This window comes from Oncorhynchus masou, chromosome 24 (genome assembly GCF_036934945.1).
Source record: "Oncorhynchus masou masou isolate Uvic2021 chromosome 24, UVic_Omas_1.1, whole genome shotgun sequence".
NCBI lineage: Eukaryota > Metazoa > Chordata > Actinopteri > Salmoniformes > Salmonidae > Oncorhynchus > Oncorhynchus masou.
Genome location: NC_088235.1, coordinates 17,336,537 through 17,362,267, shown reverse-complemented (window position 1 = coordinate 17,362,267; position 25,731 = coordinate 17,336,537). Strand labels below are relative to the sequence as shown.

At 46.2% G+C, this 25,731-nt stretch overlaps 1 pseudogene; it reads left to right on the top strand.

Moving 5' to 3' along the window:
• Nucleotides 1–20,780: 20,780 nt before the first annotated feature.
• On the top strand, nt 20,781–25,059 carry LOC135511345 (stonin-1-like; annotated as a pseudogene).
• Nucleotides 25,060–25,731: the final 672 nt, after the last annotated feature.

The window sequence follows — 25,731 nt, the reverse complement described above, 5'->3', positions numbered from 1 at the left end:
CTGAGGGCCGTCAAACAGACAGACAAGACAGACAAACACACAGTCATGTCAGTGAGTGGACACTAAGTTTCATGACTACAATACATTTATTAAGTCATTATAAAATAAGTAATAATAATTTATTATTAATTTGATTGTCTCTAACTAGTATTATTTCTGGTCAAAACATCTTAAATCACCTTCTTGGTTGAATCCATCTTCAGGATGGACCCAAAGGTGGAGGTGACTCTGGCCTTGAAGTCCTCTAGTTGGAACAGAACGTCGTAGCCGTGGACAGTCAGCAGCCACTGGGCTGAGGGCACATCCAAAAAGGGAGGAGGAGGTGTTACCCTCAGTGGTGCAGCACCTGGGACTACAAAGTGGTCACAGACAGACAGGTAGTACAGGGTCCGACTCATCCAGGTCAGGCTGTGCTGCTCCCTCAGCTGGTTGTACAGCCTGGTCACACTGTTCCCCAGTGTCCTCTCTCTCATCAGCCTGACCACCTTCAGGTCACAGGACAGCCTAATACACAGAGACAATTGGGTCAAAAAAAGGAGGAGAAGAGGGTGAGGAGTGTGTGGAGGGGGGGTTCTAGAAACACTTTGATAAGGGAAGGAGGGGCTTGGGGAAAGGGTGACTTTGAAACACTGCTTTGTTTGGATAGTTCCTGATAAGAGATCAAAGGTCAGACATTCAGATCAACGCGCTAATTAACATTTCAATGAGGCTTTGAAACATCAAAACCTCAGTGTTGACAAGAACCTACTGACCGCCTCTTTCTCTCACTATACTTTTTTTGTTTTGGTTCAAGACATCCAGCGAGCATCCTGCTTACTTCCTCTTACAGATGCGGCACTCCAGGTATTCTGTCCCCATATAATACCAGTCATCCACGTCAAGCTCCCTCCAGACCGTCATGTACACCCCACAGCCTGTGAGCTTTTGACGCTTGCACTGTGGCTGGGTGCTAACAAACTTAAAGGCCCAAAGGCGGTAGGGCATCCAGAGGCAGAACGGCCGGAGGAAGTAGGAGGTGGGAGAAACTGGAGGCTGATGGCTGATGTTAGGAGGCAGAGGAGGGGAGTACCACAGCTCGAGCTGGCTTTTCAGGACACATTTGAACTGCTTGTCCCTTGTGAAAATGGCCTGACTGACCCACTCTTGCTGCTCCTTTGGGAGAGTCTACTTCCATCCCTCAGGGAGAAGCATCTGCAACAGAGCAGAGAATCAATACATTGCTTTTCCATCCCCACACAACCAAAAGTGAAATGAAATAGCCAAATCATAGGTGAGATGAGACGTTTACCTGAGCGTCAGCAGCAGGCTGCACTGGTCCAGCCTGGGAGAGCGGAGCTCAGCAGCAGGGGGCAGGCTAGGAGCACAGCAGGGGGCACTGGTCCAGCTGTTGGCTGGGAGGTTGACCGGAGCTGAGGAGGGGCAGTAGGAGCACAGCAGGGGGGCAGTGGGAGTGGGAGCAGTAGGAGCACAGCAGGGGGGCAGTGGGAGTGGGAGCAGTAGGAGTGCAGCAGGGGGGCAGTGGGAGTGGGAGCTGTAGGAGCGTAGCAGGGGGGCAGTGGGAGTGGGAGCAGTAGGAGCACAGCAGGGGGGCAGTGGGAGTGGGAGCAGTAGGAGCACAGCAGGGGGGCAGTGGGAGTGGGAGCAGTAGGAGCAGCAGCAGTGGGAGGGGGCAGTGGGCAGCAGGGGGCAGTGGGAGTGGGAGCACAGCAGGGGGGCAGTGGGAGTGGGAGCAGTAGGAGCACAGCAGTGGGGGGGCAGTAGGAGCACAGCAGGGGGAGGAGTGGGAGCAGTAGGAATTGCTACAGGAACACAGGAATTAGTCTCACAAAATATTTCAGAGAAATAAGTGAAATAATTCAAATTAGAATAGAGCTTCAGATTCAAAACATGTTAACAGCCTGTTGACAGCCAATGCATTTTGGTTTAGTTTTGATCAGTGTTGGTAGAGATTAGGAATCTAGGTTAAACACAATCTACATTTAAAAGCTACAAATGACAGATATATAGTGGGTAGACATCTACAAGCAAGGTATAGGCCAAGCAAAGTGATGCAGACTGAAATACAGGTCGGAATGGTTGAAAGACAAGACAAGCTACAGTAAACATATCATTCCACAAAAAGATGAGGAAGGCTTTTTCTGTGGCTGTGTCCCTGCGCTGGACATAGACCTTGAAGTGGCCCATTGAGGTGCCCGGCTTTCCTTGGTATTTCCTGAACCAGGCCATGTAGCTGTATTGAGATAAAGGAAAAAAACAAGTCCCAAACAGGCCAAAAAGTGGCTTAACAACAGATCTTAACAATGGTAGTTAGAATGTAAGGTCACTATACCTCTTCCTCTCCTTGTCTTTGTCCACATAAAGCTCTTTGTAGGTAAGGAACTTGTGGATCCCAAAGCCAACAAGGCGCGAGTCCTCCTGGTCAGGTCGGGGGGTGGGGGTGGGGGGTGGGGGGGCAAGGTCCAATCCCGTTCCCTGCGTTCCTCCACTAACTTCTGGACCTCAGGAAACAGGTTAGTATACCTCTCCAGATGGTTGGGAACATTTTATAAATTGTACTGCGATTGACTGATTTCATGTTTCTGTCATTTTTTAAGAAATGACAACTACTTAAGGAAAAGAGTAGGTCCTTGTTGGCCAGGAGACATGTCTGTGTCCCCCATCTCCCGCTCTTGCTGGTGAGAAGCCAAGACCAGCCCCTTGAAGGTTTGACCACGGTATTTGCCGAACGGGATGGCACTCTCACTGTCCACCAGTCGGCTATCATCTGGGTCACCCTCTCTGGCTACCACACAAGCCTTTTCTTCACCTTCACTTGTCGTGGCTTCAGCACTCGGACTACACCTGTACACTCTTCCTCCTGGATGGTCCTTGCAACCCTGGCAGCCTCTTCAGATGGGCACCAGAGGGCTCTAAGAGGAAAGCAGGGGTGTGATTGTAATCCATTCTTCCTTTCATTAAGAGAGGTTATTCACACACACATGTTACTTGTTGACAGCAATACACAGTGGACCACATAGCTACGCTACTTACAGTAGAGCCCATACAGCGTTAAATGTCAATTGGATTCTACATATAACGTTAGCTAGCTGGCAAGTGTGTGTTGTATATATAGTACACTGTAAGTTAAATCAAATCAAACTCTATAACTCTATTGCAGAACCCAAAGGGTCTTGAATTTTAGAGCCCTCCCAGTAGATTTTGCAGTGACATAGTGTCCCAATGAGTGACAGAACACTGAGTCAATAATGGCTCGACTAGAGAACATTACCAACCCCTACACTGGTTGCAACACCACTACATAAAGCACTGTACTAGGTGGAAACTCAAGAAAAGCAAGAGACCATTTTTGTATGCAGCTTTATTAATTCAATGATTTGTAAAATATTTGTTTACATTGTTTGCAAACTGATGTGACACGTATTCATAACAAAATAACATGCAAAACAGGCAACAACAACAAAAATTTAACCTGCCTTGAAAGAAGGGGCGCGCCACTGTAAACATCTGCCAGACTGCAACTCATATCTCTGTTTTACTCTCTTTAGATGTTCTTATTTGGTCATAATTTATTACCTCTCCAGTCTCCATAGCCTGTAATTCGGCCTACACTGCTGATGTAACCTAGTTGAGAGCCTGGGGTTTGGGAAGAGGTTTATTTACAGACACATTCTGTCCTGTCCCTGTCCTAATCCGTGTGTGTGACCGTGTGAGTTGACGGGGATCGGGGAAGAGGCTATTTGACAGTTGTTCTAAACCAATTTCTCACGAGTCAATCCCCTGGAAAGGAAAAAAGATTCAGATCTGAAAATGTGCTTTATTAGGGTACTTTTGTATTACTGTTGTATAAAGTTAAAGGACACAATATTGTATTCATAAAGCTTCCAATTAGGCTTATGACAACAATGTATTTATCCAGCTGATTGCAGTGAAAACGATGTAACGTAACATTTAAGGAGGCTAATGTCTGTTTTCACTAGAAACATTGTAGGCTAATGTTTTCGTTTTCTCTCTAACACCGTGCAAAGTTGTCTATTCTATTCAGGGCAAATCGAATCTTGACTATCTTAAACATGTACTTTTCTTGAACAAAATAAGAGTGGAATTTGCTTTAACAGAATCAGCATATACATTAACAATTTACCTGAATCTCAGTCATATTATTTGCTGAAAAACTAGTATGGGTAGTCAATCGAGGTAAAGACAGTTTCAGCTTGGATATTCGTGCTTTCAAACCACTTGAGACACAGACTCCAATTAAATGTAATCGTATTTTAATGATTTGGACATTAATTCGCTTTCCAAACACAACCTAAAAGGCTGCTCAGCAGACTACATTTTGCAACTGCACATGGGGACAAACATTGTACTTTTTGGAGAAATTATCTCTGGTCTGATGAAACAAAAATATAACTGTTTGGCCATAATGACCAATGTTATGTTTGGAAGAAAAAGGGGGAGGCTTGCAGGCTAAGAACACCATCCCAACCTTGAAACATGGGGGTGGCAGCATCATGTTGTGCTGCAGGAGGGACTGGTGCACTTCACAAAATAGATGGCATCATGAGGGAGGACAATTATGTGGATGTAACAGTATAACTTTAGACCGTCCCCTCGCCCATAGCCAGGCACGAACCAGGGACCCTCTGCACACATTAACAACAGTCACCCACGAAGCATCGTTACCCATCGCTCCACAAAAGCTGCGGCCCTTGCAGAGCAAGGGGAACCACTACTTCAAGGTTTCAGAGCAAGTGACGTCACCGATTGAAACGCTATCAGTCAGGAAGTTAAAGCTTGGTCGTAAATGGGTCCAAATGGACAATGACCCCAAGCATACTGTACTTCCAAAGTTGTGGCAAAATGGCTTAAGGACAACAAAGTCAAGGAATTGGAGTGGCCATCACAAAGTGCTGACATCAATCCTATAGAAAATTTGTAGGCAGAACCGAAAAAGTGTGTGCGAGAAAGGAGGCCTACAAACCTGACTCAGTTACACCAGCTCTGTCAGGAGGAATGGGCCAAAATTCACCCAACTTATTGTGGGAAGCTTGTGGAAGACTACCCAAAATGCTTTACCCAAGTTGAACAATTTACAGGCAATGCTATCAAATACTAATCCCGTGTAAACTTCTGGCTCACTGGGAATGTGATGACAGAAATGAAAGCTGAAATAAATCATTCTCTCTACTATTATTCTGACATTTCACATTCTTAAAATAAACTGCTAACCCTAACTGACCTTAGACAGTGACTTTTCAATAGGATTAAATGTAAGGAATTGTGAAAAACTGAGTTTAAATGGATTTTGCTAAGGTGTATGTCAACTTCTGACTTCATCTGTATATTTACTGCGAGTAAATTGATATTCTGAAAGTAGTTTGAGGGTTGTAAGTCACATGACCAGGGAACCATTGAAATGAAAAACGTTTTCAAATTCATGTAAAGCCGTGTGAGATTAAAATGGACAAACTAAAGGGTGTGCAATGTTTAAGGTTATTGACTGTTTGTTCTGAAAAGTAGTTTGAGGGTTGTAGGTCACATGACCAAAAGGCTATTGAAATTAGAAACATTGAAAATGTATGTAAAATCGTGTGAGATTAAAATGGACAAACAAAAGGTTGTGCTACATATAAGGCTACTCAGTGGATATTCTGAAAGTAGTTTGAGGGTTGTAGGTCACATGACCAAAAGGCTATTGAAATTAGAAACATTGAAAATGTATGTAAAATCGTGTGAGATTAAAATGGACAAACAAAAGGTTGTGCTACATATAAGGCTACTCAGTGGATATTCTGAAAGTAGTTTGAGGGTTGTAGGTCATAAGACTAAGGAGCTATTTAAATTTCAAAGTTAGAAAAATGTTCACTACTGTTCAAAAGTTTGAGGTCACTTAGAAATGTCCTTGTTTTCCATGAAAAAATACATGAAATGAGTTGCAAAATGAATAGAAAATATAGTCAAGACAAGGATATAAATAATGATTTTATATTGAAATAGTAATTGTGTCCTTCAAACTTTGCTTTCGTCAAAGAATCATCCATTTTCATCAATTACAGCCTTGCATACCTTTGGCGTTTTAGTTCAATTTGTTGAGGTAATTTGAAGAGATTTCACCTCATGCTTCCTGTAGCACCTCCCACAAAATTGGGTTGGCTTGATGGGCGCTTCATAAGGTCAAGCAGCACCCACAACAGCTCAAGTATTCAAACCCACAAACGAGTATTCAAACCCACAAATGCTGACGCTCCAGATACTCAACTAGTCTAAAGATGGCTAGTTTTATTGCTTCTTTAATTAGGACAACAGTTTTCAGCTGTTCTAACATAATTGCATAATAGTTTTCTATTAATAAATTAGTCTTTTAAAATGATAAACTTGGATTAGCTAACACAACGTGCCATTGGAACATAGGAGTGATGGTTGCTGATAATGGGCCTCTGTAGGCCTCTGTAGATATTCCATAGGAAATCTGCCGTTTCCAGCTACCTTAGTCATTTACAATATTAGCAATGTCTACGCTGTATTTGTGATGAATTTGATGTTTCAATGGACAAGCAAATTATTTTTCTTTCAAAAACAAGGACATTTCTAAGTGACCCAACCTTTTGAGCGGTAGTGTATGTAAAATAGTTTGAGATGAAAATGGACAAACAAAAAGTTGTGCAATATATATATAAGGCTTGTCAGTGGATATTCTGACAACAGTTTGAGGGTTTTAGGTCACATGACCAGAGAGCTATTGAAATTAGAAACAATGGAAAAATAAAGAAAACTTAATGTAAAATCACCTGAGATGAAAATGGACGAACTAAATGGTGTGCAATGTTTAAGGTTAGTTTCTGAAAGTAGTTTTAGGGTTGTAGGTCACATGACCAAGGAGCTATTGAAATTAGAAATATTGAAAATGTATGTAAAATCATGTGAGATGAAAATGGACAAACAAAAGGTTGTGCTACATATAAGGCTACTCAGTGGATATTCTGAAAGTAGTTTGAGGGTTGTAGGTCATAAGGCTAAGGAGCTATTGACATTTGAATATTTTAACATTTATCGTAAAATCTCATGAGAAGCACATGGACAAACAAAAGGATGTGTAGGCCCACTGAGTGTACATTATGAATCGTGTTTATGGTGTGTGGGTCACATGACCAAGGCGCTATTGAATTTCAAATATTCAAATAAATTATTTTAAATCATGTGAGATGTAAACCAAGCTAGCTGTGTATGCCAGCTAGAACCAGTTTCGAAAGTTTTAGGAATAATGTTTAAAGAGATATTGAAATTTGAAAAATGTTATTTGTCACTTTGTTGACGGTCCCGAACTGTTGTTGGTGGACGTAAGGAAAACTACAGGTGAATATCCAACCTGAATCTGTCTTTACCTCAGTCGAAAGTCATAGTGTGAATGACTAAACAATGAAAACAGGTAAAAAAGCACAAGTAGGATAATTCTCCTTTTGTGACATTGCATCGTTCCTGCCCTGATGTTGAAGCTGGTTTCCTCCGGCGGTATAGTAATGAGTCATGGACCATCACAACACGGTTTCATTTTTACAGAGACTTTTGTACAGTCTGTGTTGTAACAATACATGGCAAAACAACAATTGTCTCTATGCCAGAGTTTCACTGGAAAATGGGCGGTAATTCTGCAGGCAACATTTTCTCATGTCATTATAGTTCATCTGGCATGAAGGAAAAGATTACAACTAAATAAAGGGGCAATTTGCAGTTGCTACATACATTTATTTTTATTTTTAAAGTATAATACCCATTGATTATTGAAAACATATAGATGACACATTAACTTAGTTCAACTGTCTTACCACATCAGAACCCAAACTATAAGCTTGTCTTAATCCTTTGTTTGTAAATGTAAACAAAAACTCAACATGTGGTTAAACTATAATGTTGATACCATGGATGGTCAGTCCTTCCCTCCATGGTTCTATTAATGAGTTTGAGAGTGGTTACATTTCTCCAGCCCCATCCCTCAGCTGTTTATGAAGTCAGTGGTGGGTGTATGCTTTGTTATTGTTTGAAATGCAGATTGTCACTTTAATCAAGTAATTGATTTGTTCTAATCAAGCCATGCTGATTTAAGTTTCCTGGGGACATCTAGAGGACAGTGTCAGCACAGGGTCAACACAGAATTTCACACAAAACATATGCATGCACACACACACACTCAGGCACACACACACAAAACATATGCATGCACACACACACACACACACACACACTCAGGCACACACACACAAAACATATGCATGCACACACACACACACTCAGGCACACACACACAAAACATATGCATGCACACACACACACTCAGGCACACACACACAAAACATATGCATGCACACACACACACTCAGGCACACACACACAAAACATATGCATGCACACACACACACACTCAGGCACACACACACAAAACCAACACACACACAGAACACCCACACATAGAACAGTTTTTGCAAAGGTAGGGACTGTAGTCTATTTTATTCCCTGTTGAAATGGGTCATCACACAGTTAATTCAGCACAATAGCAGGGGGACTTGCAGTGCACAGTAGCACTTACAGGGGGCATGAATCTCTTCAGTCACAGCAGGGAGTCTTTGATTCCAAATTAAATGGGATATTCTTCTATTAACAATTCTGTCAAAGTTCTGGAGCAAAACGATATGCAAAACGATATGCAAAACGATATGCTCAAACACTCAGAAAAGTAGTCTAATAGATATTCATGTAACTTCACTGAACAAGTTAAATAAGGTCATGATGACAACTTTAAAGGGGCAATCTGGGATTCGACCTGCCACTTGTTTTGGTAAACACCTGAGTGATGGGGCTGGAGAAATGTAACCACACTCAAATAATGCATATACAGAGCAATGGATGCAAGTAAGAAAATGAATATGTCCCTGACTCAACTCACCTCCCATCACCTCTGTCTGACAGTTTTACAGACTACTCAACCGGATGGTTCTTTATTTAACAAGGGAAGTCACATTGAGGTGGATCTTTTTCTAAATGTGGCTTGTTTGTCACTTACTCAAGTCATTGTCTTGTAGCTATTTGAAAAGAGTTTGTTGGGAAATGCATTACCTGAAGTTAAAAAGTTCCATAGCCATCGTGTAGGAGCTTTGGTGTTTCCCTGTCTTTATCTTCATTCACAGGGGCAGCAGCACTGTGTCTCTCATTTCAAGTCATTATAAAAGGATGATTTATATCATGTGAGACAAACATTACTGGAGAGCGATGCACACATTATGATCCGATGCTTCTTATTGAGTTATCAGACCACTGAGCAGGCTTGCCCTTACAAAATAGGCCCTTACAAAATAGGCCCTTACAAAATAGGCCCGTACAGTAAAGGTGGTTTCACAGACACCACCTTCTTAATTTTAGTCCTTGACTAAAAAACTAATTAGGATTAGGTTTAATCTGTGTCTGGGGAAAAAGCCATCTAAAATTTCAGGTTTCAATCATAACTCTGCTAACATGAGCAACCAGACATGAGTGACATCTACAGTACAGTGTAATCAATGTGGTATGTATTGTCCGTGAACCCAGTGACAGTGGGTTGTGTGGGAGCAGCAGAGTAGGCTGGTATTTACTGTGTGCATGTTGCTCTGTCCCTTAGGAATGATAGGAATGTCTTTCTTCTGCCTCTGCTGATTTAGCAACTTTCATTCCCCCTGCTACCAGCTTGGTCCTGAATGCTTTTGCACTCTCATGCCAACTCCTGCTACCTTGACAATACATCTGGGACCAGGCTATTTCTCTGCTCCATCTCTTTGTAACAGGCTGCTGGAGGTGGCAGTACTGTCTGGGAGTGAAATTACCTGCAGGAGCTGCCATTATTGGCCTGGGGCAAGGTTCAGTTAGCCTCAATACAAGGTTCTTCTTCCCTAAAAGCCACATTCTGTCATTTCAACAGGCCTGAATCAATGGGATTAATTGAAATAACCATTAAACAGCAGGGACAATGGAAAAATATGGCGTTAAGGCTGATGCACTTTTGAATCTTTCTTGGAACACTGCTAGATCAAACCACAGTTCAGTCCATAAGACGGAGGGAGAAACTGAGGGTGAACCCTAATAGACATACCTGCCATATCTAACTTCCTTAGTCCTCATTAGAACGACCCAGCTCTCCAGGCCTTGACAGCCCCATTACCATGCTGGGCTTAGTATGTATAATTTGGGCTCCTGAGTGTCTAGGGCACTGCATCTCAGTGCTAGAGGTGCCACTACAGATCCTGGTTCGATTTCAGGCTGTATCACAACTGGCCGTGATTGGGATAGGGAGGTGCACAATTGTCCCAGTGTCATCCGGGTTTGGATGGTGTAGGCCATCATTGTAAATAAGAATTTGTTCTAAACTGACTCCCCTAGTTAAATAAAAATACAAAAGTCTCAGAGTAGAAGTGCTGATCGGGGATCAGGTCCATGTAATCTTATTCATTAAGATCTAAAAGGCAAAACTGATTCTAGATCAGCATTTCTACTCTTAGACGCTCCCTTGGGCTCCTACATCCCCTGAGCTCCCCTCATAGTTATTTATAGCATGAAAGGAACTTTTCCAGTCCCACTAGTTGTCTTCATACATACTGTAGGCTGTAACCCATTGGCTGTGGTAAATGTAATAGTGGGGTTAGGGAGTTGGTAAGGAGACATAGATTGCGGAATAACTACTGTGCTTAGTTTATTTTTCATTAGTTAGGCCTGTATCTGTTATGTACTTGAGTGAAGACCCAAAAGCGGTTTTAACAGAAAACAGAGTTCTTTAATGAAAAACAGGAATGGCATAAATCCTCTTCCAACGTTGTCAATGGAACAAAAAGAACGTTAGTATAATGCAGGATGCACCTGCCAGGCAGACTCCGACAGGATAGGACAAGGTGGAAGCAAACGAGACGACAGCTTGCTTCTGGCATCAAAAACACAAACAAGAATCAGACACTGAAAGTAGCAGGAACAGAGAGAAATAGAGACCTAATCAGAGGGGAAGAGAGAACAGGTGGGAAGGAGAGAATGAGCTAGTTAGGGGAGATGTAGAACAGCTGAGGAATGAGAGACAGAGAAGGTAACCTAAAAAGACCAGCAGAGAGAGACAGAGTGAAGAGAAAGGACAGGAACAGACATAACAAGACATGACAGTACCCCCCCCACTCACCGAGCGCCTCCTGGCGCACTCGAGGAGGAAACCTGGCGGCAACGGAGGAAATCATCGATCAGCGAACGGTCCAGCACGTCCCGAGAGGGAACCCAACTCCTCTCCTCAGGACCGTACCCCTCCCAATCCACTAGGTACTGATGACCACGGCCCCGAGGGCGCATGTCCAAAATCTTACGAACCCTGTAGATGGGTGCGCCCTCGACAAGGATGGGGGGGGGGGGAGGGACGAGCGGGGGCGCGAAGAACGGGCTTAACACAGGAGACATGGAAGACCGGGTGAACGCGACGAAGATAGCGGGAGAAGAAGTCGCACTGCGACAGGATTAATGACCTGAGAAATACGGAACGGACCAATGAACCGCGGGGCCAACTTGCGAGAAGCTGTCTTAAGGGGAAGGTTCTGAGTGGAGAGCCATACTCTCTGACCGCAACAATATCTAGGACTCTTGGTCCTACGCTTATTAGCGGCCCTCACAGTCTGCGCCCTATTACGGCAAAGTGCCGACCTGACCCCCTTCCAGGTGCGCTCGCAACGCTGGACAAAAGCCTGAGCGGAGGGGACGCAGGACTCGGCGAGCTGAGATGAGAACAGCGGAGGCTGGTACCCGAGGCTACACTGAAAGGAGATAGACCGGTAGCAGACGAGGGAAGCGAGTTGTGGGCGTACTCTGCCCAGGGGAGCTGTTCTGACCAAGACGCAGGGTTACGAAAAGAAAGACTGCGTAAAATGCGACCAACAGTCTGATTGGCCCGTTCGGCTTGACCGTTAGACTGGGGATGAAAGCCGGACGAGAGACTGACGGAAGCCCCAATCAAACGGCAAAACTCCCTCCAAAATTGAGACGTGAACTGCGGGCCTCTGTCGGAAACGACGTCAGACGGAAGGCCATGAATTCGAAAAACATTCTCGATAATGATCTGAGCCGTCTCCTTAGCAGAAGGGAGCTTAGCGAGAGGAATGAAATGAGCCGCCTTAGAGAATCTATCGACAACCGTAAGAATAACTGTCTTCCCGCTGATGAAGGCAGTCCGGTGATAAAATCTAAAGCGATGTGAGACCACGGTCGAGAGGGAATGGGAAGCGGTCTGAGACGGCCGGCAGGAGGAGAGTTCCCAGATTTAGTCTGCGCGCAGACCGAACAAGCGCGACAAATCGACGCGTCACGTTCCCGAGTGGGCCACCAGAAACGCTGGCGAATGGAAGCGAGCGTACCCCGAACGCCGGGGTGGCCGGCTAACTTGGCAGAGTGGGCCCACTGAAGAACGGCCGGACGAGTAGGAACGGGAACGAACAGAAGGTTCCTAGGACAAGCTCGCGGCGACGGAGTGTGAGCGAGTGCTTGCTTTACCTGCCTCTCAATTCCCCAGACAGTCAACCCGACAACACGCCCCTCAGGGAGAATCCCCTCGGGGTCGGTGGAGACCTCAGAAGAACTGAAGAGACGAGATAAAGCATCAGGCTTGGTGTTCTTTGAGCCCGGACGATAAGAAATAACAAACTCGAAACGAGCGAAAAACAGAGCCCAACAAGCCTGACGCGCATTAAGTCGTTTGGCTGAACGGATGTACTCAAGGTTCCTATGGTCAGTCCAAACGACAAAGGAACGGTCGCCCCCTCCAACCACTGTCGCCATTCGCCTAGGGCTAAGCGGATGGCGAGCAGTTCGCGATTACCAACATCATAGTTACGTTCTGACGGCGATAAGCGATGAGAGAAAAACGCGCAAGGATGGACCTTGCCGTCAGAGAGAGAGCGCTGAGAGAGAATGGCTCCCACGCCCACCTCTGACGCGTCAACCTCAACAACAAACTGACTAGAGATGTCAGGTGTAACAAGAATAGGTGCGGAAGTAAAACGATTCTTAAGAAGATCAAAAGCTCCCTGGGCGGAAACGGACCACTTAAAGCACGTCTTAACAGAAGTAAGGGCTGTGAGGGGAGCTGCCACCTGACCGAAATTACGGATGAAACGACGATAGAAATTAGCGAAGCCCAGAAAGCGCTGCAGCTCGACGCGTGACTTAGGAACGGGCCAATCAATGACAGCCTGGACCTTAGCGGGATCCATCTTAATGCCCTCAGCGGAAATAACGGAACCGAGAAAGGGACAGAGGCGGCATGAAAAGTGCACTTCTCAGCCTTCACATAAAGACAGTTCTCCAAACGGCGCTGGAGGACGCGTCGCACGTGCTGAACATGAATCGAGAGAGACGGTGAAAAAATCAGGATATCGTCCATGTAAACGAAAACAAAAAATGTTCAGCATGTCTCTCAGGACGTCGTTAACTAGTGCCTGAAAGACAGCTGGAGCGTTAACGAGGCCGAAAGGAAGAACCCGGTATTCAAAGTGCCCTAACGGAGTGTTAAACGCCGTCTTCCACTCGTCCCCCTCCCTGATGCGCACGAGATGGTAGGCGTTACGAAGGTCCAATTTGGTGAAAAACCTGGCTCCCTGCAGGATCTCGAAGGCTGAAGACATAAGAGGAAGCGGATAACGATTCTTAACTGTTATGTCATTCAGCCCTCGATAATCCACGCATGGGCGCAGGGACCCGTCCTTCTTCTGAACAAAAAAACCCCCGCTCCGGCGGGAGAGGAGGAGGAGACTATGGTACCGGCGTCGAGCGAAACCGACAAATAATCCTCGAGAGCCTTACGTTCGGGAGCCGACAGAGAGTATAATCTACCCGGGGGAGTAATTCCCGGAAGGAGATCAATACTACAGTCATACGACCGGTGTGGAGGGAGAGAAGTGGCCTTGGAACGACTGAACACCGTGCGCAGATCGTGATACTCCTCCGGCACCCCTGTCAAATCGCCAGGCTCCTCCTGTGAAGAAGAGACAGAGGAAACAGGAGGGATAGCAGACATTAAACAGGTCACATGACAAGAAACATTCCAGGATAGGATAGTATTACTAGACCAATTAATAGAAGGGTTATGGCGCACTAGCCAGGGATGACCCAAAACAACAGGTGTAAAAGGTGAACGAAAAATTAAAAAAGAAATGGTTTCGCTATGATTACCAGAGACAGTGAGGGTTAAAGGCAGCGTCTCACGCTGAATCTTGGGGAGAGAACTACCATCTAAAGCGAACAAGGCCGTGGGCTCCCTAACTGTCTGAGAGGAATGTCATGTTCCCGAGCCCAGGTCTCGTCCATAAAACAGCCCTCCGCCCCAGAGTCTATCAAGGCACTGCAGGAAGCAGATGAACCGGGCCAGCGGAGATGGACCGGAAAGGTAGTGCGTGATCCAGAAGGAGAGGCCTGAGTAGTTGCGCTCACCAGTAGCCCTCCTCTTACTGATGAGCTCTGGCTTTTACTGGACATGAGGTGACAAAATGACCAGCGGAGCCGCAGTAGAGACAGAGGCGATTGGTGATTCTCCGTTCCTTCTCCTTGGCCGAGATGCGGATACCCCCAGCTGCATAGGCTCAGCATCCGAGCCGGCGGAGGAGGGTGGCAGTGATGCGGCAGGTGGCAGTGATGTGGAGAGGGGAGCAACGGAGAACGCGAGCTCCTTTCCACGAGCTCGGCGACGAAGATCAAACCGTCGCTCTATGCGAATAGCGAGAGCTATTAAGGAGTCCAGACTGGAAGGAACTTCCCGGGAGAGGATCTCATCCTTAACCTCGACGAGGAGACCCTCCAGAAAACGAGCGAGCAAAGCCGGCTCGTTCCAGTCACTAGAGGCAGCGAGAGTGCGAAACTCAATAGAATAATCCGTTATGGATCGATTCCCCTGACATAGGGAAGACAGGGCCCTGGAAGCCTCCTCCCCAAAAACAGAACGGTCAAAAACCCGTATCATCTCCTCCTTAAAGTCCTGATACTGGTTAATACACTCAGCCCTCGCCTCCCAGATTGCCGTGCCCCACTCACGCGCCCGTCCGGTAAGGAGAGAAATGACGTAGGCGATGCGGGCTGCGCTCCTGGAGTAAGTGTTGGGCTGGAGAGAAGAACACCACATCACACTGAGTGAGGAATGAGCGGCACTCAGTGGGCTCCCCAGAGTAACACGGCGGGTTGTTGATCCTGGGCTCCGGAGACTCGGAAACCCTGGAAGTGGGCGGTGGATCGAGGTGGAGTTGGTGAACCTGTCTTGTGAGGTCGGAGACTTGGACGGCCAGGGTCTCAACAGCATGTCGAGCAGCAGACAATTCCTCCTCGTGTCTGCCTAGCATCGCTCCCTGGATCTCGACGGCGGAGTGAAAAGGGTCCGGAGCCGCTGGGTCCATTCTTGGTCTGATTCTTCTGTTATGTACTTGAGTGAAGACCCAAAAGCGGTTTTAACAGAAAACAGAGTTCTTTAATGAAAAACAGGAATGGCATAAATCCTCTTCCAACGTTGTCAATGGAACAAAAGAACGTTAGTATAATGCAGGATGCACCTGCCAGGCAGACTCCGACAGGATAGGACAAGGTGGAAGCAAACGAGACGACAGCTTGCTTCTGGCATCAAAAACACAAACAAGAATCAGACACTGAAAGTAGCAGGAACAGAGAGAGAAATAGAGACCTAATCAGAGGGGGAAGAGAGAACAGGTGGGAAGGAGAGAATGAGCTAGTTAGGGGAGATGTAGAACAACTGAGGAATGAGAGACAGAGAAGGTAACCTAAAAAGACCAGCAGAGAGAGACAGAGTGAAGAGAAAGGACAGGAACAGACATAACAAGACATGACAGTATCTCTACATTTACATTACATTTAAGTCATTTGGCAGACGCTCTTATCCAGAGCGACTTACAAATTGGCGAATTCACCTTATGACATCCAGTGGAACAGCCACTTTACAATAGTGCATCTAAATCATTTAAGGGGGGGGGTGAGAAGGATTACTTTATCCTATCCTAGGTATTCCTTGAAGAGGTGGGGTTTCAGGTGTCTCCGGAAGGTGGTGATTGACTCCGCTGTCCTGGCGTCGTGAGGGAGTTTGTTCCACCATTGGGGGGCCAGAGCAGCGAACAGTTTTGACTGGGCTGAGCGGGAACTGCACTTCCCCAGTGGTAGGGGGGCGAGCAGGCCAGAGGTGGATGAACGCAGTGCACTTGTTTGGGTGTAGGGCCTGATCAGAGCCTGGAGGTACTGCGGTGCCGTTCCCCTCACAGCTCCGTAGGCAAGCACCATGGTCTTGTAGCGGATGCGAGCTTCAACTGGAAGCCAGTGGAGAGAGCGGAGGAGCGGGGTGACGTGAGAGAACTTGGGAAGGTTGAACACCAGACGGGCTGCGGCGTTCTGGATGAGTTGTAGGGGTTTAATGGCACAGGCAGGGAGCCCAGCCAACAGCGAGTTGCAGTAATCCAGACAGGAGATGACAAGTGCCTGGATTAGGACCTGCGCCGCTTCCTGTGTGAGGCAGGGTCGTACTCTGCGGATGTTGTAGAGCATGAACCTACAGGAACGGGCCACCGCCTTGATGTTAGTTGAGAACGACATGGTGTTGTCCAGGATCACGCCAAGGTTCTTAGCGCTCTGGGAGGAGGACACAATGGAGTTGTCAACCGTGATGGCGAGATCATGGAACGGGCAGTCCTTCCCCGGGAGGAAGAGCAGCTCCGTCTTGCCGAGGTTCAGCTTGAGGTGGTGATCCGTCATCCACACTGATATGTCTGCCAGACATGCAGAGATGCGATTCGCCACCTGGTCATCAGAAGGGGGAAAGGAGAAGATTAATTGTGTGTCGTCTGCATAGCAATGATAGGAGAGACCATGTGAGGTTATGACAGAGCCAAGTGACTTGGTGTATAGCGAGAATAGGAGAGGGCCTAGAACAGAGCCCTGGGGGACACCAGTGGTGAGAGCGCGTGGCGAGGAGACAGATTCTCGCCACGCCACCTGGTAGGAGCGACCTGTCAGGTAGGACGCAATCCAAGCGTGGGCCGCGCCGGAGATGCCCAACTCGGAGAGGGTGGAGAGGAGGAACTGATGGTTCACAGTATCGAAGGCAGCCGATAGGTCTAGAAGGATGAGAGCAGAGGAGAGAGAGTTAGCTTTAGCAGTGCGGAGCGCCTCCGTGATACAGAGAAGAGCAGTCTCAGTTGAATGACTAGTCTTGAAACCTGACTGATTTGGATCAAGAAGGTCATTCTGAGAGAGATAGCGGGAGAGCTGGCCAAGGACGGCACGTTCAAGAGTTTTGGAGAGAAAAGAAAGAAGGGATACTGGTCTGTAGTTGTTGACATCGGAGGGATCGAGTGTAGGTTTTTTCAGAAGGGTGCAACTCTCGCTCTCTTGAAGACAGAAGGGACGTAGCCAGCGGTCAGGGATGAGTTGATGAGCGAGGTGAGGTAAGGGAGAAGGTCTCCGGAAATGGTCTGGAGAAGAGAGGAGGGGATAGGGTCAAGCGGGCAGGTTGTTGGGCGGCCGGCCGTCACAAGAAGCGAGATTTCATCTGGAGAGAGAGGGGAGAAAGAGGTCAGAGCACAGGGTAGGGCAGTGTGAGCAGAACCAGCGGTGTCGTTTGACTTAGCAAACGAGGATCGGATGTCGTCGACCTTCTTTTCAAAATGGTTGACGAAGTCATCTGCAGAGAGGGAGGAGGGGGGAGGAGGATTCAGGAGGGAGGAGAAGGTGGCAAAGAGCTTCCTAGGGTTAGAGGCAGATGCTTGGAATTTAGAGTGGTAGAAAATGGCTTTAGCAGCAGAGACAGAGGAGGAAAATGTAGAGAGGAGGGAGTGAAAGGATGCCAGGTCCGCAGGGAGGCGAGTTTTCCTCCATTTCCGCTCGGCTGCCCGGAGCCCTGTTCTCTGTGGTGAGGTTGGTGGCTGTGATGGATACAGATTGAAACTGGTGTTTTGCTTCTGTTGACTGGGAATCAATTGCTAGATTGTATGATGATTACAGCGTGTCTGCTCTTCATTGTGCTGGGGTGAGGTAGTCTGGCATTGCAAGACATTACAGTATTCTCTAACATGGAAACTCATGACAGCTGGTGTCGAGGCTATGGTGGGGGCATGGATGACATCAGAGCTCAGGTTAATATACTAGCCTATATTTCCGAGTTCCTTGTCCCAGATCTGTTAGTGATGTCTTGCAAAACAGATCTGGGACAAGGCAATATTTCCACAGCTCCACCAAATGAATCTACTGCTACCACATAATAGACTATGCATCATTTTATTAGATTTGGCCACCAGCCGGCTCTTTGGAAGTTAGCTTGGGGATGAGGTTTACAATATATGAGGTGTAACTCATTTAAGTCATGTGAGTTAAGTAGTAGTGTCTGTGCCCCATATCTCACCAGCTGTTCCAGTGTTCCACAGCCTAGTTATCACAGATGGTTTCATATAAAGAGTGGTGATTGGTTCTCTGCTCGAGTGCCAGTGACGCATTTCCTGAATGCTGCTTAAACTGACTAGAGAGCAGAGCAGTGTCCTTATATTCATTAGCAAAACGTTTTGCAACAGAAAACTTATTGGACGAGTCCAAGGAAACCCTGTGTGTTTTCTTCTATTTGGTGTAATGAACACGACCCAAGCCTTGTTTTCCCCTCCACCCAACCCTTCTGGTTCAGTTCCATTCCATCTTCCACATTTCCTACTAGAGCATGGTATTTTCATCCATCACTATCCTTGTACAATTTCCAAAACCCTATATTTTATTCCAACTCCAATGTATTCCACTTTCACCACCTTTGAATAGGAGGGAGCTGAAGTCCAACACAAATTTAAATCGACCACAATTCCTCTGTTAGTTGCTGACAGAGCAGAGCTGCACCTCTCTGCTTTTTCATTCAACAAGGCTGCAGCTGTAGCTTTTCGACAGATGTTACTCATCGGTGTCCACTAGCATGTTCAGTGTTTCTATATTTATCCTTCTCAATTCCAGTGGGAGAACACAGGGATTGTGTGTGTGGTTGACTGGTGACAAGACACAGACACCGCAAAGAGCAAGATGTTGCTTTCTCCTCCTCTCTAACTTCTTTATGTATTCAGTATTGTTCTCTGGTGTTGGGCTAAATATTACCACATGGCACTATTTGCTGAATTGCCACCAATAAAAGAAACAACCCAACTCGCCAGCTATTGAATAATTAAACCAACAGTCAACTCGCCAGCTATTGAATAATTAAACCAACAGTCAACTTGCCAGCTATTAAATAATTAAACCAACTGTCAACTCGTCAGATATTAAATAATTAAACCAACTGTCAACTCGTCAGATATTAAATCATTAAACCAACAGTCAACTCGTGTCACGACTTCTGCCGAAGTCGTTGCCTCTCCTTGTTCGGGCGGTGCTCGGCGTTCGACGTCACCAGTCTTCTAGCCATCATTGATCCATTTTTCATTTTCCATTGGTTTTATCTTGTCTTCCCACACACCTGTTTTCAATCCCATTCATTACCTGTTGTGTATTTAACCCTCTGTTTCCCCTCATGTCTTTGTCAGAGATTGTTTTATTGTCAGTGTAGTTTTATGTTGTATATGTGCGCGACGGGTCCTCGTACCCATGTTTGTTTATGTACGTACATTTTAGTGTTATGGAGCATGTTACGTGGACTTTATTAAAATACTCCATTTTACACTCCAGCGCCTGACTTCCCTGCCACCTATACACATATGCCTGACAACTCACCAGCTATTACATAATTAAACCAACAGTCAACTCGCCAGCTATTAAATAATTAAACCAGTCATGTGGGAAATTTCATGTCGCCGATTGGCTGAGGGAACATCATCAAACTGCGCTGTGTTGGCAGATTTTTATGACACTTTTCAGATTAATCTGAGCCAAAATCCCACTAAAATCTACTAAAAGAAGCTCAAATGTCGATTTTGAAAACTGCCCAATCTGGCAACACTAACTGTAAGAGAGGTCTTGTAACGGTTTTCTTCTGGTGAAAGAGAGGCGGACCAAAATGCAGCGTGGTTATTTTTGTACAGCTTTAATAAAGATGAAAATACAACAAACTACAAAACAAGAACCGTGAAAAACCAGAACAGCCCTATCTGGTGCCACAAACACAAAGACAGGAACAATCACCCACAAAACAGGCTACCTAAATATGGTTCCCAATCAGAGACAATGACTAACACCTGCCGCTGATTGAGAACCATATCAGACTAAACATAGAAATAGACAAACCAGACACACAACATAGAATGCCCACCCAGCTCACGTCCTGACCAACACTAAAACAAGGAAAACACACAAGAACGATGGTCAGAACGTGACAGGTCTCTTAGACAGAATGCTCACTAGGGGGGATTGTGAGGTTATGTATTGGTGTAAATAAGAGATGCCTGATACAGTATATTTCATGGCAAATGCACCAATATACAATACCTGCCAGAGGAGGCTGGTGGGAGTCACTATTGGAGGACGGGCTCATTGTAATGGCTGGGATGGAATTTTATAGAACGGTATAAAACACATCATGCATATGGAAACCATATGTTTGATTCTGTTCCATTAATTCCATTCCAGCCACTACAAAGAGCCTGTTCTCCTATAGCTCCTCCCACCAGCCTCCACTGATACCTGTAGATTCTAGAGAAAAACATTGTATGCTGTTACTCTATATGTTCTAATCTATGACAATGTTCTGTTTAGCTTTTCAGCAGGGAAGGCCTCTGTGGTGGAGTCTGAGGATAATGTCAACAACAGAACCAGCCATGTGCTCCATGAACAATCCAAACTGGGTGACCTTCGAGGATGAGTGTACTACATCTACGTCCCCTTTTTTTGCCTCAACACCCCTAAAGATCCCAGGGAGTGGGACAAAGTTGGCCTCAACAGCCCTAAAGATCCCAGGGAGTGGGATAAAGTTGGCCTCAACACCCCTAAAGATCCCAGGGAGTGGGACAAAGTTGGCCTCTACACCCCTAAAGATCACAGGGAGTGGGACAAAGTTGGCCTCAACACCCCTAAAGATCCCAGGGAGTGGGACAAAGTTGGCCTCCACACCCCTGAAGGTCCCAGGGAGTGGGACAAAGTTGGCCTCTACACCCCTGAAGATCCCAGGGAGTGGGACAAAGTTGGCCTCAACACCCCTAAAGATCCCAGGGAGTGGGACAAAGTTGGCCTCAACACCCCTAAAGATCCCAGGGAGTGGGACAAAGTTGGTCTCAACACCCCTAAAGATCCCAGGGAGTGGGACAAAGTTGGCCTCAACACCCCTAAAGATCCCAGGGAGTGGGACAAAGTTGGCCTCAACACCCCTAAAGATCCCAGGGAGTGGGACAAAGTTGGTCTCAACACCCCTAAAGATCCCAGGGAGTGGGACAAAGTTGGCCTCAACACCCCTAAAGATCCCAGGGAGTGGGACAAAGTTGGCCTCTACACCCCTGAAGATCCCAGGGAGTGGGACAAAGTTGGCCTCCACACACCTAAAGATCCCAGGGAGTGGGGAAAAGATGGCCTCTACACCCCTGAAGATCCCAGGGAGTGGGACAAAGTTGGCCTCAACACCCCTGAAGTCACCAGGGGCAAAGATAGGGTCACCCCCTTCCTATGCCTCTACAGCCCTGAAGACACACCAAGGTAGTGGTACTGCCCCCATTCGGAGATCCATCCTGGAGCTTCAGCAGTTCCCTTGAATTCAGCTCCCCTCCAATGCATTTTAACATCAATGCAAGTTCCTGTGTGCCCTGCAACACTCCTCTCTGCACGCCGTTAAGGGAGGCTCCTCCTAGCAGTGCATTACCTTTCCATTGCAGGTCCTGGGATCAGCACGACTTCTTCCGTAGTTTCTCTAGTTCTGCCTCTGCCACCATGCAGTCTTCTTCTCCCCCAGGCCTAGACCAGGCCACCCAAACAGGCACCACTCCACATCCCCAGAGTGACGTCTCTGTCTCCGATGGACCCAGTTCCTTCCACTCCTTCCAGGGGGACCCGGGGCATTTCAACCCATTCTGGGAGGGGGCTGGTGGGCATAGCATGGACTCTGGGAACTCCTCTTCCGACTGAGGGTAGAGGTTCTAGTCTGCCTCGCTTCTTCATCCAGCCGAAAGACAGCAAAGATCCCCCTCGACCAGACCACCTCCAGAGCTCCTACTTCTACATCTGTCACAAGCTGGAGGGCCTGCAGGCTGAGGAAGACAACGATACAGAGGAAGGAGTAGGGATGGATAGAGGGGGAGGAGAGGATTAAGAGACAGGGAGGACATCAGGGAGGGACCATCAACAGCCTTTGTCTCTCACAGTCTGTTCGTTAGCGAGAAGAGAGACGGCTGGTCTTTAATGCTGAGGATCCCGGAGAAGAAAAACCGAATGTCGTCCCGACAGTGGGGCCCCATTTACCTGCGTCTGCTGTCTGGAGGGATGCTCCAGATGTACTATGAGAAAGGACTGGAGAAGCCCTTCAAAGAGTTCCAGCTGCAGCCTCACTGCAGGTTTTCAGATCTCAAGCTGGAGAGCAACGGAGAGCCTCGCAAGATCCAGACAGTGAAGGTGGAGGACGTGTCTTACACAGAGAAGAAGCGCTACCACTACAAGGTAAGAGGGCATTTTTTTTTATCACGTTTAAAAAAAAAACATGTTTTTAGCCTGGCGTTTAATCAACAATCAACAATGCATAAAGTTTGATTTGAAGCTGGAGGTGTCCCACGAGGCTGAGGTGGAGCAGCTGCTAAAATTTGGAACCACGGAATACGGCGACATGGAGGATCTGTTAGAGACCATGGAGGAGGAGATTCTTAGATTCTGACTCCGCCCCTGTCGCAAAAACAGCACTACGAGGAACAGGAGATGACACTGCAGATCCCAGACCACCTCTGGGTGCAGCTGGACAAGGTACATTGACTTTCTTCTTTCACTACCATACAACTACTGTAAGATGGCACACAGTCTCTTCAGGAAATGTACCTAGTAGTTCATTGGTATTTCAGCATTATTACAGGTCGTTATTAAAAACTCATGAATGACTTGCTGTTACTTATTATCTAAAAATGTAAAGCCTAAATAAGAAGGTTATACATTTCTATGAATGTCTTTTGCTAAAATCATTCACAAAAATTACTCCTCACCACCTGTTTTTTACATATTGCATGATCCTTGGGGATCCTTTTTTTGCCACTCGACCTCTAATTGACTAAAATATTAAAATACATTTTAAGGACGGTGTGGTGATGGATCAGGCAGCCATGACGAGGACCACTGCCTGGCTTTCCTCAACGGACCAGGGGAGTGTTTCCTGGCTCTCAACGACCTAGGGCTCCTCCGCTTCAACGCCAGCTATGGCTCTGAGGAGGTTGGGTGTTCGTTTCTTAACACACATATCAACACATACATACAATTTAACCTGCATATCAAAAGACAACACAATTAGTAGAATCATCCAGGGTGACACCAAAAGGTTGACTTAGGTCTATTTCAATTGTGGTCCTTTCATTTCCATTGTGGTCTTTCAGGACGACCTCTTTGAGGGCTGGGTGGAGATCAGTGACTGCCAATTCCACAAGTGCATCAATGACTTGGAGTTCCACAGGTCCCGGCTGCTCAAGTTCTCTCCTCCGGACGCCTGTTGAGTAGAACGGACGCGCTACAAGACGTTAGCCCTGGGATGTACTAACCTACCGTTCTACGTCAAAGCCGTGGTGACTGTCCAAGGGGCCTACGTGGAACTCCAAGCCTTTCTCAACATATCAGCCGCCTTCCTGTCATTTACCGGAGTGTCGGAGACTGAGCCGCTCTGCGAGAACGTTCTGATCCGTGTGCCGGTACCGGCGGACTGGGTGAAGGTGTCACGCACTGTGACGTTGCTAAGACGGAAGTCCCTGCCGGCCAGGATCAACCCGGAACGCGTGTCTGGGGACAGTCAGTGCTGTTGAGTCACAGCCGGTCATGCAAGTTACCGTGGGGACAGTTAAGTATGAGAATGTGTACTCGGCCATGGTGTGGAGGATCGACAGACTGCACGCTAAGAACATGGGTAAGGATTAAGAGGAATAGTCTGGCTGTCTTTGATGATCGATTGATGATGGTCTATTGATAATCCCTTTTTGTATGGAATGCTGGCTTATTCTGATTTGGCTTTATTTTACATGTTACATTTACCTAAACATGTTTCAATATAGGCTATGTTAAAATGTAACTTATGTTCCCTAATCAGTTTAGCTAAAATACATAAAGTCTTTATAGTATTAGGGTTTGTTATACTACAGCTTGGCTAGAAAACACAATCTCCCTTTTTCCTCTCACAGCGGTAGAAAATCCCCATACCTTCTCCTGTAAATTAGAGCTTGGTTCAGATCAGGAGATCCCCACTGACTGGTATCTGTTTGTCACGATGGAGTGTGAGATGGTAGGGGCTGTGGTCTCACAGACCAGAGTGATGTCACTGGGCACAGACAGTGACGTTCAGCCTCAGAAACATGTCACCGGTAGGACCCACTATCATTGTCAGGTAAGGCCTGAGATATTATTATATTAGATAACAAGTTTAATATCTATAATGTGTTGTATATATAATACTGTTTAATATATATAATGCTGTGGTTGATCTTAATTTCGTTTGTTTCTATTTTGCTCTATTTTTGTTAGTTCCAAAGCAGAATCATGATTTGCGACTTATTAGGGGAACTTGGTATATATTTCATCCAACACATAATATTGTCTGATATAGCATAGTTATTACTGTGACATCAGCTGACAAGGTTGGTCCCATACTGTCGTCTAGCAAACCCTTCTATCATTGTCCTGCTCCACTGGGCAGACACTGGTTGAATCAACGTTGTTTCCATGTCATGTCAATCAAATGATGTTGAACCAACGTTGAATAGATGTTGAATTGACATCTGTGTCCAGTGTGGCCATAGGGGGTATTCCATAATGAAACTAAACCATATTGGTCTGTCCTTTTTGTAGGTGGAAATTGAGAAGAAGTGGATTGAGACAGAAGCACATAGGCAATCAGGCTGCACACCACAGTAGTGATGATGATCAAGCCTCACATTACCATACTTCCAAGTCTTGTTCATCGCGAGGAAGCCTCGTGAGGAAGCCTTCGAATCGAGACAAAACACAGGATGCCTTGATACAAGGACATCTTTAAAAGTGATCTACATGTCGCTGATGAACACTTGTTTTTCTATTGTTTTTATAGTGGCGCAGCGAGCTAAGGCACTACGGACACCCTGGTTCAAATCCAGGCGGTATCACAACTGGCTGTGATTTGGAGTCCCATAGGGCGGCGCACAATTGGCCCAGCATCCTCCGGGGAGGGTGTGATTGTAAATAAGAATTTGTTCTTAACTGACTTGCCTAGTGAAATGAAGATTAAAATAAAATCAAAAGGTTGACATTCCATAATATTGTTTGGCCCTTTTGTATCCCTGTATGTATGGATATTAACATGTTATAACCTAGCCTGGGTGCCAGACATGACAATTCTGTAAGGAGTTGGCAAGAGAGCAGAAACAGACTGGCATCCAGCCATGGAAGAATCGAAGTAGGCTACAAAAAAAAATATATTATTATTATTATTATTATTATTGGAGGAACGAACAACCCAACACACAGCCCTACCATCACAATGCACTTTACAGTTCTCTCAGAAGATTATACATTGACAGGAGGTTGCAGAAGCTCTTTATAAAAGAGGAA